Source organism: Pteropus medius, unplaced genomic scaffold (assembly GCF_902729225.1).
Source record: "Pteropus medius unplaced genomic scaffold, Ma_sr-lr_union100, whole genome shotgun sequence".
NCBI lineage: Eukaryota > Metazoa > Chordata > Mammalia > Chiroptera > Pteropodidae > Pteropus > Pteropus medius.
The window spans coordinates 383,292-399,084 of record NW_024346065.1 but is presented as its reverse complement, the minus strand read 5'-3'; the positions used below and the strand labels follow the sequence as shown (position 1 = coordinate 399,084).

At 46.4% G+C, this 15,793-nt stretch overlaps 1 protein-coding gene and 1 long non-coding RNA gene across 5 annotated transcripts in view; one reads left to right on the top strand and one right to left on the bottom strand.

Moving 5' to 3' along the window:
* PLEKHG3 (pleckstrin homology and RhoGEF domain containing G3) overlaps positions 1 to 15,793 on the bottom strand; it is a 60,175-nt gene that overhangs the window by 32,502 nt on the left and 11,880 nt on the right. For 2 of the 4 annotated variants that reach the window (XM_039875231.1, XM_039875229.1), the window contains exons 1-2: positions 3,867 to 4,075; positions 2,712 to 2,830 (exon numbers count right to left, since the gene is read on the bottom strand). The gene's annotated coding sequence lies outside the window, so the exon portion shown is untranslated. Of the gene's footprint in view, positions 1 to 2,711; positions 2,831 to 3,866; positions 4,076 to 10,920; positions 10,991 to 15,793 lie in introns of those variants that run through there. The other 2 variants (XM_039875232.1, XM_039875233.1) reach the window with 2 other exon arrangements.
* LOC120612746 (uncharacterized) lies at positions 4,142 to 6,768 on the top strand. The gene is made up of 2 exons (XR_005655521.1): positions 4,142 to 4,492; positions 5,816 to 6,768. It is a non-coding gene; the product is annotated as an uncharacterized LOC120612746 (long non-coding RNA).

Sequence of the window (15,793 nt, the reverse complement as noted above, 5' to 3'; positions counted from 1 at the left end):
GCAGTTTGGCAGCAGCCTTTTAGATGGGCACCTCCCTTTGAGGTCTGTGGTTCCAGCTGAGAGAAGAGACTCCTCAGGCTGGCTGGGCGGAAGCAGCACAGAGCTGAGCAGAGTCCAGCCAGACCCTGAGATCTCACAGTATCCGTCCATCCTTACTCTTAAATTCCAGTCTATGGTGGACCCTTTTTGACACTTTTTTCGGGGCTGCCTCTGAGCCTCCATCGGAATCCTCTAGCCCACCTCCACAGGCCCTCCTAGAATAGCTCTCCCCCGCCCTTCTCTTTTCCCCACCCTTTTCTCAACCCCTCAGCATAATTTATCTACATGACTTTGGGGGAGGGTGGAGAGCCTTTCTAGTGAGAGGCAGAGCAGAAGACTAGAGTGTGTGATTCAACAGGGCTGATAGGAAACAGGGAATTCCAGAGCAAGGGAGGGTCAGGGCTGCCTCCAGCTCACCCAGTCACCAGGGGAAGTCACACACCTGGGAGTCCTGCCTTTTCAACCTTCGGGAATCTAGGGTCGATTAGAAAAACCTAACTAAATAGAAAGTCTGCACTAACTAGGATTTTTTTTCACCTCCCTCTAATTCCCCATTCCTGCCTAATACTTGAAATGGAAAACTTTTCATCTACAGTCCTTAGCATTAAATATCCTAGGCTACTCCTGCTGAATTTGGCTGGAGAAATGACAAAAGACTATCATTTATTGAACACCTCTATAGGCTTTGCAAAGCACTTAATATACATCGTCTCATGTTCATTCTCACAGTACCATACGTGGTAGGTATGATGACTAACTCCATTTTACAGGTGAGAAACACAGGCACAAAGGAGTTTAGCACCACCGGGCTAGTAAGCTGTCAAGCTGGGATCTGAACCCAGGTGCCTTCAATTCCAAACCTTGCTCCTCAATGCTGCAGTGTTGCTAGAACTTGGTTTCAAGAAAAGGAAATCAGAGATGAAGGGAAATATCTCCTGCAGGCATTATCTCAAACATCCCTTCTTCGGGACACTTCCCAGACCACCCCATCTAAAACATCATCTCACTTCCTTCTATGACAATTCACATCCACCTTCCTTATCATATTTTTCCGCTTCTCACTAACATGCTTTCTATTTCAATTATCTTGCTTATTGTCAGCTTCTCCCACTAGAAGTCAACTCCATAGGTCAATGATTGTTGTATATTTTGTTCACTGCTGTGTCTCCTGTGTCTAGCATTCATACGTAGCAGATGCCAAATAAATGAATGAATGCTTTAAAATAGAACTAAGAGGCATGGATATAGTAAGGAAAAGATGATATATTCATTCAGGGGAAAGAAAAGGGATAAGAAAAGGTAGTGAGAGAATCTGGCCAGAAGCAAATGGGGGCCCCAAGATGGGCCCAACAAGAGGAAATGAGGGTCCACCAGATCCGCTGTGACTCCAGTAGAACATTCCTGCTGGCAGTAGTGATTTCCAGCAGCCAGGGACCCAGCCTGAGGGCTTCTGCTGGGGAGGGTAGACCTGGAACAAAGGCCAGTGGATGTGCAGCTGGCCAGAGAGGAGGGACAGAGCAGCCGCCTGGGCCAGAGTGGGCAGCCTAGGATGGGGGAGGGGGGCAAATGAGGAACTGAAGAGAGCCCTCAGTGCAGCTGCAAAGGCAACACCCTCCCAACACCCAGAGTCCCCTCAGCCCCAAACACAACACAACAGAAAATAGCTGGATGGCTTCACAATTAACCCTCCTAGGTCAGCACCAGCCTGGACTTGTAGCAACCCTCCAGGCTTGGAGCCAGAGCCTTCACAAGGTTGGGGAGGGCGGGTAAAGGGGCAAGCCTCCAGTCTAGAAGACGGTTCCTTTTCCCCTCCAACCCTGATCGCCAGGCCATGGCCTTTGGCCTCCTCCAGTGTAAACACAGTGGCTCTGGGGTAGTTGTGGATTTGGTAAGGCAAATGTTGACTCTGGAGCTGAGATATTACAGACCAGGAGTATAAACTTTCACCATTGGCTCCTACTATCTACTATCTCCTGTGGCACATATGGGACGTAGCCAGTAAATTATAAAGCCCTTGAGGGCCCCTCCTAGCCACAGTGAAACTTTTACTTTGTATAGTTTACGGAGCACTTTCCACATGTATGGATGGCTTCATTTGATCCTCGCCACAGCCTCTATGAGGAAGAGCAGGCAAGTAAGTACTCCACTTTATTCACATGGAAACTGAGTCAGAAAAGATATGTGACTTACCCAAGTCACATGGGGAAAAGTATCAATTAGACAGAGTGAGGAAATCTGAGTTCTGGTCCCTATTTGGCGAACAGGGATCAGGCTCACATCACCTCCCATCTCTGGGTTCTTCTGCCTTCACGTACATGGAGCAGGCTAATGTGAGGTGCCTTCCAACCCAGGTGATTCTCAATCTTTGAGGCAGCAGAGCCAGGACCAAAACTCAGGCAAAATCCTGTGTTGGACTCCCAGGCCAGTGCTCTTTCCATTCTCTGTTATGCCATTTCTAATAAAAGCCCCCAAGCTCTTCACAAACGCCTCCCTCTGCTTCAATTATTTGATTTGTCCCATCCCCAAAACAGATACCCAGGGAGCCAAGGGGCTGCCCAACCCTCCAGGAAGGGAGTGGGAGCAGCAGAGTATTATCAGCAGGTGTAAAAGGAGATGAGGCAGCCCAGGCCCACAGGGAAGGGGTGAAGAACAAAGAGGAGGGGTATACTTACTCCTTGGGTCCTTACTCCCTAGGTTTTCTGCTGAGGATGGTCGGGGTAAAGTACTCCCAGCTAAGTCACTCAGGATTCCACTCCAGACCGAGCAGAGGAGGGGCTGCAAAGGCCCTTTCCTGAAGGGCGGCAGGTGATTTGGAGGATGGGGCGGGGGGGAGGTGGCTGTCACTACTCTCCCTGCTTATATTATTTCTTGAGCAAGGTGGGTGTGATTGGGCTGCATGAAAGGCCGGGCTGGGAAGACTCTGGGAACCTCCAGTCCAGGGCTCCCTGCAGGGTGATACCGTCTGGGTTGCCTCCTGGGGGCCCCAGAGCAGGGGACGGTCCCCCTTCCTCTGCCAACAGTTTAGCGAGTGACCTAACGCCGCCCCGCCCCCGGGCCACACCTCTCCAGCCTCCCACCATTACATTTCCCACACCGTTCTTCCTTTTGTTTTCAAAAGCAGCTCCAGAGAGCAAAAGCAGCTACCTAAAAACGTCTTGAAATTTTCAAGCTTGCATGCCTTATCCTAGCTTTCCGAATCAAAGGGCTGCGATTGAGAGCAAATCAATCAAACCGACTTCAGGAGTGGGCAAGGTCAAGGCAGACGGTGGCAGACAGTGGCCTCTGTGATTTCTGCTCCCCGAATTCCCACTTCTGGCACCCACTCTAATCCCTCCAAGACATGAGCTGAGATTCCCAAGAGCCAGCACCGTGTGGCACAACCCGGAACAGGCTGCTGGCGCCTCTTGGGCTCCCAAGACCAGAGACTCGGTCCTTCCCAGGAGAGTCCACCCCGCGGGGCTCACAGTCTGGGGCAAGAACCAGACCTCGGGCGCCCGAGAGCGCAGGGCAGCGGGTGGTCGCAGCCTCGCGGGCTTCCCGGGTTTCAAACTGAGGCTCTCGGAGGCACGCGGCTCATCCGCTCCTTTAGTTTCCAGGGTGGGGGCTGAAGGACAGACAATGTCTCCTTGTACCAGCCTCCTGCGCTCCAGCCCTGGGCCGGAGGGTCGCCTTAGCGGGAGCCAACGTGTAACCCCGGGCCCTCGTCCTCACTTCGCAGGGGAGCGAGCGGGTGCCCCGAGACGGTAGGGAGCTCAGAGTGACCCTGGGCACCGCCACTCCGCCGGCGGCACTGGCGGAGGGAGAGAGGAGAGGCGAAGGACACTCACCCAGCTGTGGCCGCCCGCCGGGTCCCGCGCACGGCGTGCACGGCCGCCCAGGTGGCGCGACGACGCGGGCGCGAGTTTGAAAGTCGCTTTCGGAAGGGGTTGAGGCTGCGGGCGGCTCCCGCCCACGGCCAGCCCCCTGGCCTCCGACTCGGCCAGCTGCTAGCGCGGCCCCCGGGGACCCCAGCCCGAGCGCGGCTTCCCAGCGCCCGGCAGGAAGTTGGGGCCGATCCCGGGCTGCAGCGGGAGGGAAGAGAGAGGGAGGGGCGGACCAGGAATTTTTCCAGTGGGTGGAGACTCGGGCCGCGACTGGAATCCAGCAATTGGCGGCTCCCAGGGGCCCGGGGAAACTTCCCCGCGCTGCGAGCTGGAGCTGGGGGTAAAGGCTGCGGCGGCTGCGGGCTCAGGCGCGGCTGATGATTAACGCCCGCAAGTGGGGAGAGCGCGCGGCCTAATGGTGTCGGCCCCGCAGCACACGAGCCGCTCTGGGGCAGCCAAGGTGCTCCAAGATGCAAAAAGGCGCATGGTGGGGTCACCCCGGTGTCACAGAACTGGTATCACTGCCTCCCAAGAGGGCACCAGACAGCCCAAACATCTCCCACGATACGAACAGGAAAGTGGGCTTTCAAGTGAGTTACTGGTTGGAATCCCATTTGGGGTCCTGATCCCACAAGAGCAGGTCACCTCGGCAGAAAGGCATGTCTTGAATTCTTCCCCGAAACTCGGTGACCCTTTACAGATGTAAATCCAAACCACGGAGAAGCTGACAAAGACATTAAGAAGCTGATAACTTGGAGGGAGTCTACCTAGAGATCGCTAGATGGGGCGCGGGGGTGGGGGGAGATGCAGAAACCTATGTAACAAAGGACCCAATTTTTGTAAACGAAGACAGACTCTGTCTCGTTTTTACGTCTGTATGTAATCATGTGGGCTTGGAAAGGTACATACCTGGAAAATGGGGTTGGGGGAACTCAATAAGAATAGGCTAGGTTTTGAGCAAGAGCATCCCAAAATAATTCATCAACAAAGGTCCTGAGAAAAAGTTGCAGTCCCAGCACAAGGCCAGAGAAAAGAAGCCCAGGGTGAGACCCTGTGAGAAGTCCCACCGGCAGTGTTATCACCAGCTCCTAGGGAGGAGGAAAGCGACACTGATATCAGAACCACTGGGTTCAAGATATTCGATACCTGGGTGTAGACAAGTGTGTATGGTAAACGACGTTTATAGAATTGTCAAAAATAAAACAAGTCAAAAAAAAAAAAACCTGTTCCAGGCAAATGCGAGCTCCAGGTGATTTACAGGGAGGGGAAGGGCGGGCGAGGAAGGACATGGCTTTCAGGTGACTTTGAAACAGGATCCTAGCAGAGGGTGAGTGAAGACAACTGGGCCCCTGACTGCGGGGGAGGAGGTACGCGCTGGGCCTAGGCTGCCCAGGAAGAGGGATCCACATTCCTCAGGGAGGGGAGTCTGCTCCAGCCTTGCAAAGCCCTACACTGGCCAAATGGGAAGGTGAAAGTCGAGATTGCGGAACGCGGGTCGGAGGTGAACACCCGCCAGGTCTCTACCAGATACAGCCGGCCACGCTCGGGGCTGGAGATAAAACTGAGAAGCCCCCGCCCCTTCCTGCCTTCCAGAGGGTAGTCCATCCTCAGACTTCTGTCTTTCTTTGATCCTGCTTTCTTCTCTGGTTATCTGAATCTGGTCATCTGAATCATCCTATCAATCCCTTCCTGCCCACCTCAAACTCCAGCTTCCAGAGAAGGTCAGTGACTTAACTCAGCCATGACCACACCCCTTACCCCTCAGCAAGGGCAGGTAATAGTGTTAATGATAGTAATAACTCATTTAGTGCATGCTTACCTTTGTAGGGCCCCTGCCATGTAACTTACAAACATTGTCTCCCTCCATTCTCACAGCCATCTTGTGAGTAACTATCCTTCTGCCCATTTTACAGATGGGATAATCGAAGATGGGAGAGATCTACCAACTTGGCAAGATTACATAACCAGCAAAAGCAGTGAGCGACTGACAAGATTCCCGACAGGTCCAACATCTGAGTGCTTACTATGTGCTGGCCATTATTCTTAGTCCTTACAGGAACAGCTGCAGTGGCAGAAAAAGAAACTGAGGCACAGTCCCACAGCGAGTGTGTGGTAGACCTGGGATTCATAACAGGAGAATGCAGCTCTTCGCCCCATCCTGCTTTCTTTTTGACACTTGCTATATCCAATTCAGCGCTTGATTATGTTTTGCATTGTTTCTAATTGTTTTAATGTGTATATAGCTTATTTCAAAAAAAGATTGTCATCTTTCCTTACGGCAGAAGTCATATAGGGAGTACTTAGTAAAGCAATGCTAAATTCAGATGAAATGACCCAAACGCTTTATGAGAGATCACACAAGTTCACCTCTAAGAATCAAAATCTGTGTCTGGGCCCAGGAGCTCTAGGCTACAGCCCTTTCACAGCTCAAACCCTCTCTCCTTCCCGCCCCTACCGATTCTTGCTTTAGTCACCTCAACTCCCTGCTATTAAATGCTATTAAATCATTTATTATTATAATAATATCTTGTGCTTCAGTAATGCCTCAGTAATGCCAAGATCTCAAAGTCTTCCAACAAATACAGATTAATGACTCTTCACAGTAACCCCACTGAGATGGGGAGATGGAGGTATTTTCCTCCATTTTATGGGCGAGAAAATCTAGGCAATGCAGAGTCGAAAGGACTCATTACTGAAGTCAGTGGCAGGGTTTCTTCTCCCAACCCTTCCCCTCCGCCTTCCTAACTCTTGGCTGCCAATATTTGCATCAAAATTTCAAATCCCAGAGACAAAGGCCATTGAGTTTTCACAATAAAGGACATTTCCAAACTGTCATTTCAGCTGCTCTATTGTGGTACACTCAGGAAAAGGAGGGGGCAAAAACACAGTGAAGGTCCCTGGGGCTCTGTGTGCATCCAGCCCTGAGGAGCCAAGGCTTGCTGGGATGGGGGAACCAAACCCCAAATTGGAGGAAGACTCTGTCAAAAGTAACTTATAAAGCACCACCATGCTTCGAGATCTCAAGGCCTCCAGAGTTTCAAGTTGCATTTTAGCAATGTTTCTCAAAGTGTGAGCCACAAGCAACAAAAGAAAAAAACAGATAAATTGAACATCAACAATATTAAAAATTTATGTCTTAAAGGACATCGAGATAGTGAGAAGATAACCCAAAGAATGGGAGAAAAATTTTGCAAATCATATATCTGATAAGAGACTTCAGCATATGTAAAGAACTCCTATAACTCAATAATAAAAAGGCAAATAACCCAATTTAAAAATAGGCAAAGAATCTAAACAGACCTTGCTCCAAAGAAGATACACAAATGACCAATAAACACATGAAAAGATACTTAACATTATTAGCCTCCATGGAAATGCAAATCAAAAAAACAATGAAATACTTCATACCCATTAGAATGGCTAAAATCAAAAATACGTAACAATAAGTGTTAACAAGGATGTAAAGAAATAAGAAGGCTCACGCAGCACTAGTGAATGTAAAATAGTGCAGCCACTTTGGAAAACAGTCTAGCAGTTCCTGAAAAGGTTACATATAGTTACCATATGACCCAGCAATTCCACTCCTAGGTATCTGCCCAAGAGAAATGAAAACATCTGTCCACACAAAATCTTGTACACAAATGTTTATTGCAGCATTATTCATAATAGCCAAAAGGTAGAAACAACCCAGTGTCCATCAGCTGATAAACAAAATGTATCTCCATATAATGGAATGCTGTTCAGTCATAAAAAGGAATGAAGTATTGGTATATACTACAACATAGATGAATTTTGACAAGATTATGCTAAGTGAAAGAAGCTAGTCACAAAGCACCACATGTGTATAATTCCATGTATGAACTGTCAAGAATAGGAAAATCTATACAGACAGAAAGTAGATTAGCTGTTGCTTGGAGTGGGAGCGGGGCTAAGTAGGAGGAAATGTGGAGTGACTGCTAAACAGGTTTGGGGGGTTTTTTAGGAGTGATACAAATACTAAAAATATTGAATATGCTAAAAACCATTGAATTGTATACTTTCAATGGGTGAATTGTGTAGTATGTGAAATATCTCTCAATAAATCTGCTATCAAAAAAAAGTGTGAGCCACTACATCTGTTCCAGAGTTACCCAGGCTGCCTGTAATCAAAATCTATCGGAATCCTCTGAGAATCTTCTGTGGACAGGACCTAACTCTGCATTTCCCCAAAGGACACTGAATGAAGTTCAAGGCAATGTAGGCCTTACAAGACAGTGTGATTCAGAGCCTGTGCCCCACAGGCTTCCTGAAATGAATAAAAGAATAAATTGGAAGGTCTGTAACTAACCTGAGAGGGCAGTAGCCTTGAGCAGGGCAAGGTTGGGGGTGGGGGAGGCCTCCTTCCTGAAATTCTTTATCAATAGCTTCTTTCTCCCCATCTAGACTCCTTAGTGTTAGAAAACTCTGACTTGGGAAAGGGGAAGAAGGTGTGGGGGATGGGAGAGGGAGACTTCTTCCCTCCTTACTGCCTTCAGGCTCACGGCCACTGCTGTGGGGAGCTCTTGAAGGAAATGAGCTGTTTGTTTGAGTTTGTGTCTGCAACAGTAACATTTGCCAATCACTTGTGGTTTTTCAAGAACCTGGGAGCCACGTGTAAACCATTTCTGGAGATCACTTATGTTCACCTTCGTTATCAGGAGATAAAGGGACTGTAAGTCAGCATTTACAACACCTGAGACCAGGGAGTTGGAACTAAGACATCAACCTTTGATGATCTAGGGGATGATTTATATATAAAAATGGTGAGTCTTGTCTGACTTCTGGCCTTACAGCCAGAAATTTTTCTACTTGCATCACCACATGTAGATGGATAAAGTGTAAACATTCAAGCTTTACCTAGCCTAATGCTAAAGTGAAAGATTTTCTTGAGTGGGTCGAGAAACTATGGGCTGAAACGATGTTTTGAGTTGTCTATGTACCTCATTTATCAATGGCATTAATATCCCTGGAGGCTTTCCACTCCTTCATGAGACTTGCAGACCAGACCATTCATAAGAACCACTTGGGAAGTTTCTGACTCAGGACTGAAGCAGACCCCAGGAATCTGCATTTTTAATAGCAAGTGATTCAGATGCAAAAGAGATCCACAGACCACACTTTGAAGAACACTGGTCTGAATTCTGCCTTGTATCTTTCCCACACCCACCCCCACCCCCTACCCCCGTACTTCCTCTTTCTCCCCTGAAACACAGAACTCAAAAATCCTGCAATCTCTCCCAGAGCTTCAAAGATAAAAGGACATGGTTTTTAAGACTTCATGATGCTAGAATAAATAAAGCTATTACATTTAATCAGATGGAAGAGTTTGACTTTGATTTATGAGAAATGCTTAATCTTCAACACCTTGGCAATAAGCAGGGTGGGGTACACCCACCAAGTACTATACTGTAACCCTCAGAAACCAAATTAATGAGAGCTTAATAGGAGGTAATTGTCCAGTTACTTGCAGATGGAGGCAGTTCTTCCTGACTGTAATTTTGGTTGTTGATGTTTTCTTCCTAACAAGGGCCTATGAGTTCCCAGCCCTGACTTCTCTATCTTGTCTAAAGAGGACAGAGCACGTGTGCCTAGGAACCAGTGGGGACCAGATCTGCATACCCTTACTTTGGTTTCTGTGCCAGACCATACAGGAAACATGGGTTGCCTATAACCAGATTAGGGCAACTAGGACCAAATCCATTTAGTTTCTGAACTCACTAGAATCTCCTCCAAGGGGGATGAGGACTTGACCCAAAGGCGTTTCTCTATCTGAGCAGTGACCAGGCTCATGGACCCCACATAGTCCTATTCTATTCTCAGCTTCCAAGTACTCCCATCAGACCTCAAATCTCTTCATGAGTGGTTGGTTCTTTGTGGAGGTCGCTCTGGCCTGCTCTCTTTTTCACTCTCCTGCTACATAACTCCTTTCTTCTCGTTCATAGAAGATTCCCAGGGTCTCTTGCAATCCTAGAAATCTTGAATTCTACCATCTTAAGAAACCCCAAACTGGATCTTTTAGCTACAACAAGCTCTCTTTTCCTTTCGCCTCCAAGCTTATCAAGGGAGAAAAGCCTGGCTTCATAACCCGTGATGCCCAGATTCGGATACCTTTATCCCATGCCCGGGGGTGTCCTGCTAGGTAAATTATGAGGATAGCATCATGCCAGGAGTAGCGCTAAGTGCTTCATCAGCATTCTCATTCCATCCTCCCACCAATCTGTTGAAGCAGGTAATAGTTCTCTCCCATTTTACAGATAAAAACATCAAGTCTCAGAAAGGCCAAGTCACATGTCCCAGGTTATTTGTCCTTTAATGGCAGACACTTTAATGTGCCCAAGCCCTTCTGCAGCCTAAATTTGTGCTCTTAACCAGCATCCTGCCACCAAAATACTCCATTCCAACTCCCAAGGAACCACTAGACCCAAGCTGAGAAGGTGGGAGCAACTTAAGCAAATTAAACACAAGAAATGTCTCCACCCCACTCTACCCAACCAAACCGGTGTGAATTGTCTTACAACTCACCAGAAAGCCCTCTAGGCTCACAAGTAAGTTATAGGCTTGTGCAAGGGCTGGCAAATTGAGTGATGGGAAGAAAAGAAAGAATGTGTTCAGGGTCATAAAGCTGATGAGAGCAAAAGAAAAAGCCGAAGTCTCTGATTACTTGTGACATCTCGAGCCAGACAGCTATAAAAGGTAAGGCAGGGTTTTTGCCTGGCAACCACAGAATTTTAAGCCCTAATCACAGCTCTGCTTTCTGTTCCCAAGGAACAGCCCTGCTTCTAGAGCTCAGAGAACATCCTGTCCTGTCTGCCCCAGGGAGAGGCAGAGGGAGCAAAGCTGAGGTTTACAAGTGCTACTGAAAGGAGTGGGGAGTCGGCCCCCAGCTAGGCTCAGATACTCCTGCAAAATTATCTCCAGAACCATCCACAGCCCCTTCTCGCAGTGGATCTTGCTGTCTCTATGACAATGCTCTCCTCTGCGCCTCCCTCCCACTGCTCACCTGTATCCCTGTGGCCCATGGAAAGGCACCTTCTCAGGCATCCAGACCAGGATGGAGGGCTTTGCCGTTCCTGTGGAAGTATGGCAGTTGTTAAGAGCACAGGCTTTTGAGTTAACTTACCTGAATGCTATCTCTACTTCTTAGGCAAGCCATTTAACCTCTCTGTGCCTCCGTTTCCTCATTTGAAAATGGGATGAGTTGTAGTACCTATCTTATAGGGTATTATTCAGGAATAAGTGAGAAAATATTTGTAAGGTACTTAGCACATTTCCCAACCTTAAGAGGAAACTAATAATATTATTTTTATTTCTGCTTCTAAATGTTCATTTCCCAAGCCCCACCTCGATATCCTAGTTTCCCTAATGCCACATCAAGTCAAAGAATCTTATAACTGGAAGAGGCCCTAGAAGTCGCCTAATATTAGAATTTTTTCTCTATGTAACTTTCACACACATATATCTCTAAGAATAAGATAATATCAGTAAAGTACTTAACATGTGCCTGGGATATAGTAAAAGCTTAATAAATATTAAGGTTCATGATAATTTATGTGCCAACTTGACTAGATCGTGGGATGCCCAGATATCTGGTGAAATGTTATTTTGGCTGTGTCCATGAGGGTGTCTCCAGAAAAGATTAGGTTTGAATTGGTAGGATGAATAAAGTAGGCTGCCCTTTCCAATGTGGGTGGGCATCATTCCGTCCACTGCGGGCCTGAAGAGAACAAAAAGGGTGGAGGAAAATTGGCCTGACTGCTTGAGCCGGGACATCGGTTTTCTCCTGCCCTTAGCACTCCTGGTTCTTAGGCCTTCAGACTTTAACTGGAATCTACAATATTGGTTCTTTGGCTCTCAGGCCTTTGAACTACACCATAGGCTTTCCTGGGTCTCCAGCTTGCAGGCAGCAGATTGTGGGACTTCTCAGCTTCCATGATTACATGAGCCAATATCTTACCATAAATCTCCTTATTTTTATATATTTATGTTATATTTAATATTTATGTTTATTTATGCATAAAAATATATATCTACAATATTTACATTTATATACACATTAAAAGATTCAATGGGTAGGTAGATTGGTATATGATAGATTGATAGATGATTGATAGGTGATAGACAAATAGAAGGCATATATATAATATATATATATATTATATATATTATATATATATACATATATACATATATACATATATACATATATAATATGTAATATGTAATATATATAATATATTATATATATATTATATATATTATATATATTATATATATGTAATATAATATATATATATATATTCTGTTTCTCTGGAGAATCCTCACCAATACACCAATACAGCATTTTTTGTTATTGTTGTTGTTATTTGTTTATCTAGGTAGGCATTTACTGAATTTCCATTTAGCTATCCATCTACCTATCCATCCATCCATCCATCCATCCATCCATCCATTCAGTAGTCACTTGTTGAGTGTCTTAGTTTCTGAGAGACGCATACTTAATATAAGACATGGCTTTGCCCCATGAAGAAAATGTATAACCAAATCAAAAAGGGAAGAGCCAGAAAACAATCAGAGAACAGTTGAGGACCTAACTGTGCAGTATTTTCTATGCTCTCAGATGCGACTATTACCATACCTGATAAAAAGAAAGAGATTCTATCCCTTTTTATGAATGCCTCAGAATGAATATATTCAAATAATGAGGATATGTACTTATCTCAAAGGTCTTCTAATCACTCAAAAGGCTTTTAAGTTATTATAATAACTTCAATGTTGGCAAATCCTAGGCTTTAAAGATTGGGGTAGGATGTTTGGCAAATAGCTGAATGCCATTCAGATCCAAGTCTTGTGGAAAATGTAATTTCAAGCTGCATTAAAATGGATCCAGAACAAGGAGACACTGAGGAATAAGGATGCTAGTTTCTCCCACATGGCTCTTGAGCCAACTCTGAAGACATTTCCAAAGAGGAGCTGGTTCAAGGCTGTGCCTTTCTCCACTCTACACCCACTTCCTGGTCTGTCCTCCTCCCCCAGGAGTTCAGAGAAGTCTGGGGCACAGAGCCACCTCTCCACTATCCCCGGTGACACAGGAAACCTTCCCTGGAAGATCTCAGCCCTCAAGCAAAGATCTACATTCTCAACTCTTCTCCATTCTCTCTTCTCCTATTTCTTCACTTCCTCCATTCTCCCTCCCTGATGTGAAAGAGAGTCCTTCGGTAAGAGACTAGAGAAATGCAATCCACTGTCATCCTGGACACTTAAGTGGAATACTTATCTCCTACCGAGGAGAGCTCCAGACAGACTTGACTCCTGTCACTCTTACTCTTGATTGCACAAGTTTCTAATCTGCAAACTTTCATTGAGGTTCTATTATGTGCCAGGCATTATGCTGGCTCCTGTCAGGGACACGAAAGCATCAGATCTCATCTCTGACTTTGATTCAGTGAGAGAGGATGACAAACCACAAACACATAACAGTAAGATCTTTAAAGGGCCACTCTAGACAATAAAAGCCGACATGGTATAAGACAGTTAGTGTTCTTGGATAATTATAATTGGTACTAGAAGCCAGAGGGTAGAGGCTGAGGTGGTCAGGGAAGATTTCTTGGAAGAGGTAGTCTGTAATAGGGCCTTAAGAGATAGGGAGGATTGGGGGGAGCTGAAGAGGAGAGGAAATATCAGGAGCAGAAGACAGTGCTGGGAACACCAACCTGTGGTCAAGATTTGTCTATTCGTGGCCTTGGTATTTGTGAACTTCTGATTCATTTCTTATTTCAGGGCGGTCATACCTTGCAGATATCTTGGCAATGACCTGAACTTGGTCTTCGAACAGAGGACTGAAAGCATTTCTGCTCTGCTTCCCCTCCCAAATATTCAGACCTAATGACTCTGTATTAGTAAGGACTCTTTTGATTGCAAGTGACAGAGAGACTCAATACAAACTAACTTTAGCAAAACCGATTGTAATTGTCTCTTATAACTGGAAAGTCCAGGTATGGACTTTAAGGCACAACTGGCTCTAATAATATTGCAGTGCTCTCCGTTTTTCTACTCTACTGAGATCCACTTTACAGCCTGGCTCTCATTGTAAGGCAAGGATTCATATTCTCTGAGCTTATCAACCCCAGTGGAAAGAGAGGAAGTTTCCCTCCTAGTCCTCTCCTTAGCCCTTGTCAGTATCCCTGACAAAGCAGGTAACAGCGTTTCACTGATGAAGTCCGAAAGTTAGCTGTCACAGGGGAATACATACATATCTGGTGCAGTGGGGTGGACCTGAAAGACTAAAATAACAGCCTTGGACTTATATGGGGAAGACAGTAAGGCTGTGCTACATAACAATGATTCTGGAAAACCTCATCCCCTATTATAGATTCCCCCACAGACACATGTCTCTACTTCCTCCCAACCCTAACAGTCAGACTCTTCACAGGGGAACAAATGGCTAATTGCCAGGAGAGCCTTTGTAGGGACAACAGCTATCTCTCAAAGGACACTGCAATGTCGGTAACTGGATAAACATCCAAGGAGATGTGATGTTTCAGGAAAGGGATCTGGATCAGAAGACCAGGTTAGGCTGGGACACCCTCACACTCTGGAAAATTCATGAAATGGATTTGATGGGGAGCAGAACAGAATCCCTGCTATAGGCCAAAACTCACTTACAGCTTCTGGACTGTAGCTTTCACACTCAGGAAGAGCAAGATTTCAGAGCCTAAGGCTTCCCTGGACTCAATATTGAGTGAGGACTGAAGGCATTTCCGCTCTGCTCATTCTCTGCTTTTGAATTCTCAGTAGGCAGGGAGCTCTGGGGGCCCCCAGCTTAAGGAAGCAGCAGCTTCCAATCACTCCACAATCATAGAGGAGAAAAGAGAGAAGAAGCTTAGGACAGCACCATCTAACAGACCTTTCTGTGATTGTGAAATGCTCTAGATCTGCAATGTCCATTACATTACAGTAGCCACAGGCCGCTTGTGGCTATGGAGTGCTTGCAATGTGGCTAGTGCAACTGACGAACTGAATTTTTAATTTTATTTAATTGAAATGAATTTCAATTTCAACAGCCACCTTCAACAGTGGCTATGTATTGGACACTAAGCCTTAGAGAACATCCTTCCTCTGCCCGCCTTGGAGCTTGGAAGGGAAGAGGCAGGATACATTGGAACGAAACATCCCAATTGACGATCTACATCAGGAAAGACAGGTGGTGTTGAATGGGAAACAGGGAAGACCCCTGGTGTCAACCTCCTTCCTAAACACAGACATCAGCTGCCTGAACCCTGGCAACTGTCATCACCCAGCCTCTCCCCCTAAGAGCCACTGGCTCAGAAAAGGACCTCACAACGGGTTATATGAGGCTACCAGGTGGCTCCAAAGCCATAGTCCAGTGAGGAAGGAAATAACTTCCATGCCTCCAAATAGCCCCAGAGGGAGTCCCCCCACCCCTGCCAACTCCATGATTTTGGAGACTCCACATCTCACACTCTTCTCCAACTATGGAAAGTATCTCACACTGTGCCTGAGGATACCAGCTTATATGGCCTTTAATGACCAGGTCCCCGTGGGATTTCGATTCCACATGTGTTGACTGAGTGCCTCCCAGAGCATCAGAGGAAAAGCTGAACTTAAATAATTTCCTGTCCAAGAACAATCTGTCACCTAACACAGTGGGAAACCATCCAAGCTAGCCAGCAGAGTGACATGGTTCCACCCACACCCTCCAGTCTAGAAAGTGATCTGCTCTATCATGACAGTCAGGGACTAAGAGAATGGGTCCTGATAACCCAGGGGAGACCTAAGCCAGCCCTGCAAATTAACACCAAAGCCCGATCTCAAGACTAAAAGAAAAAAGTGAGCTTGTGGGAAAGTAAGTCTGT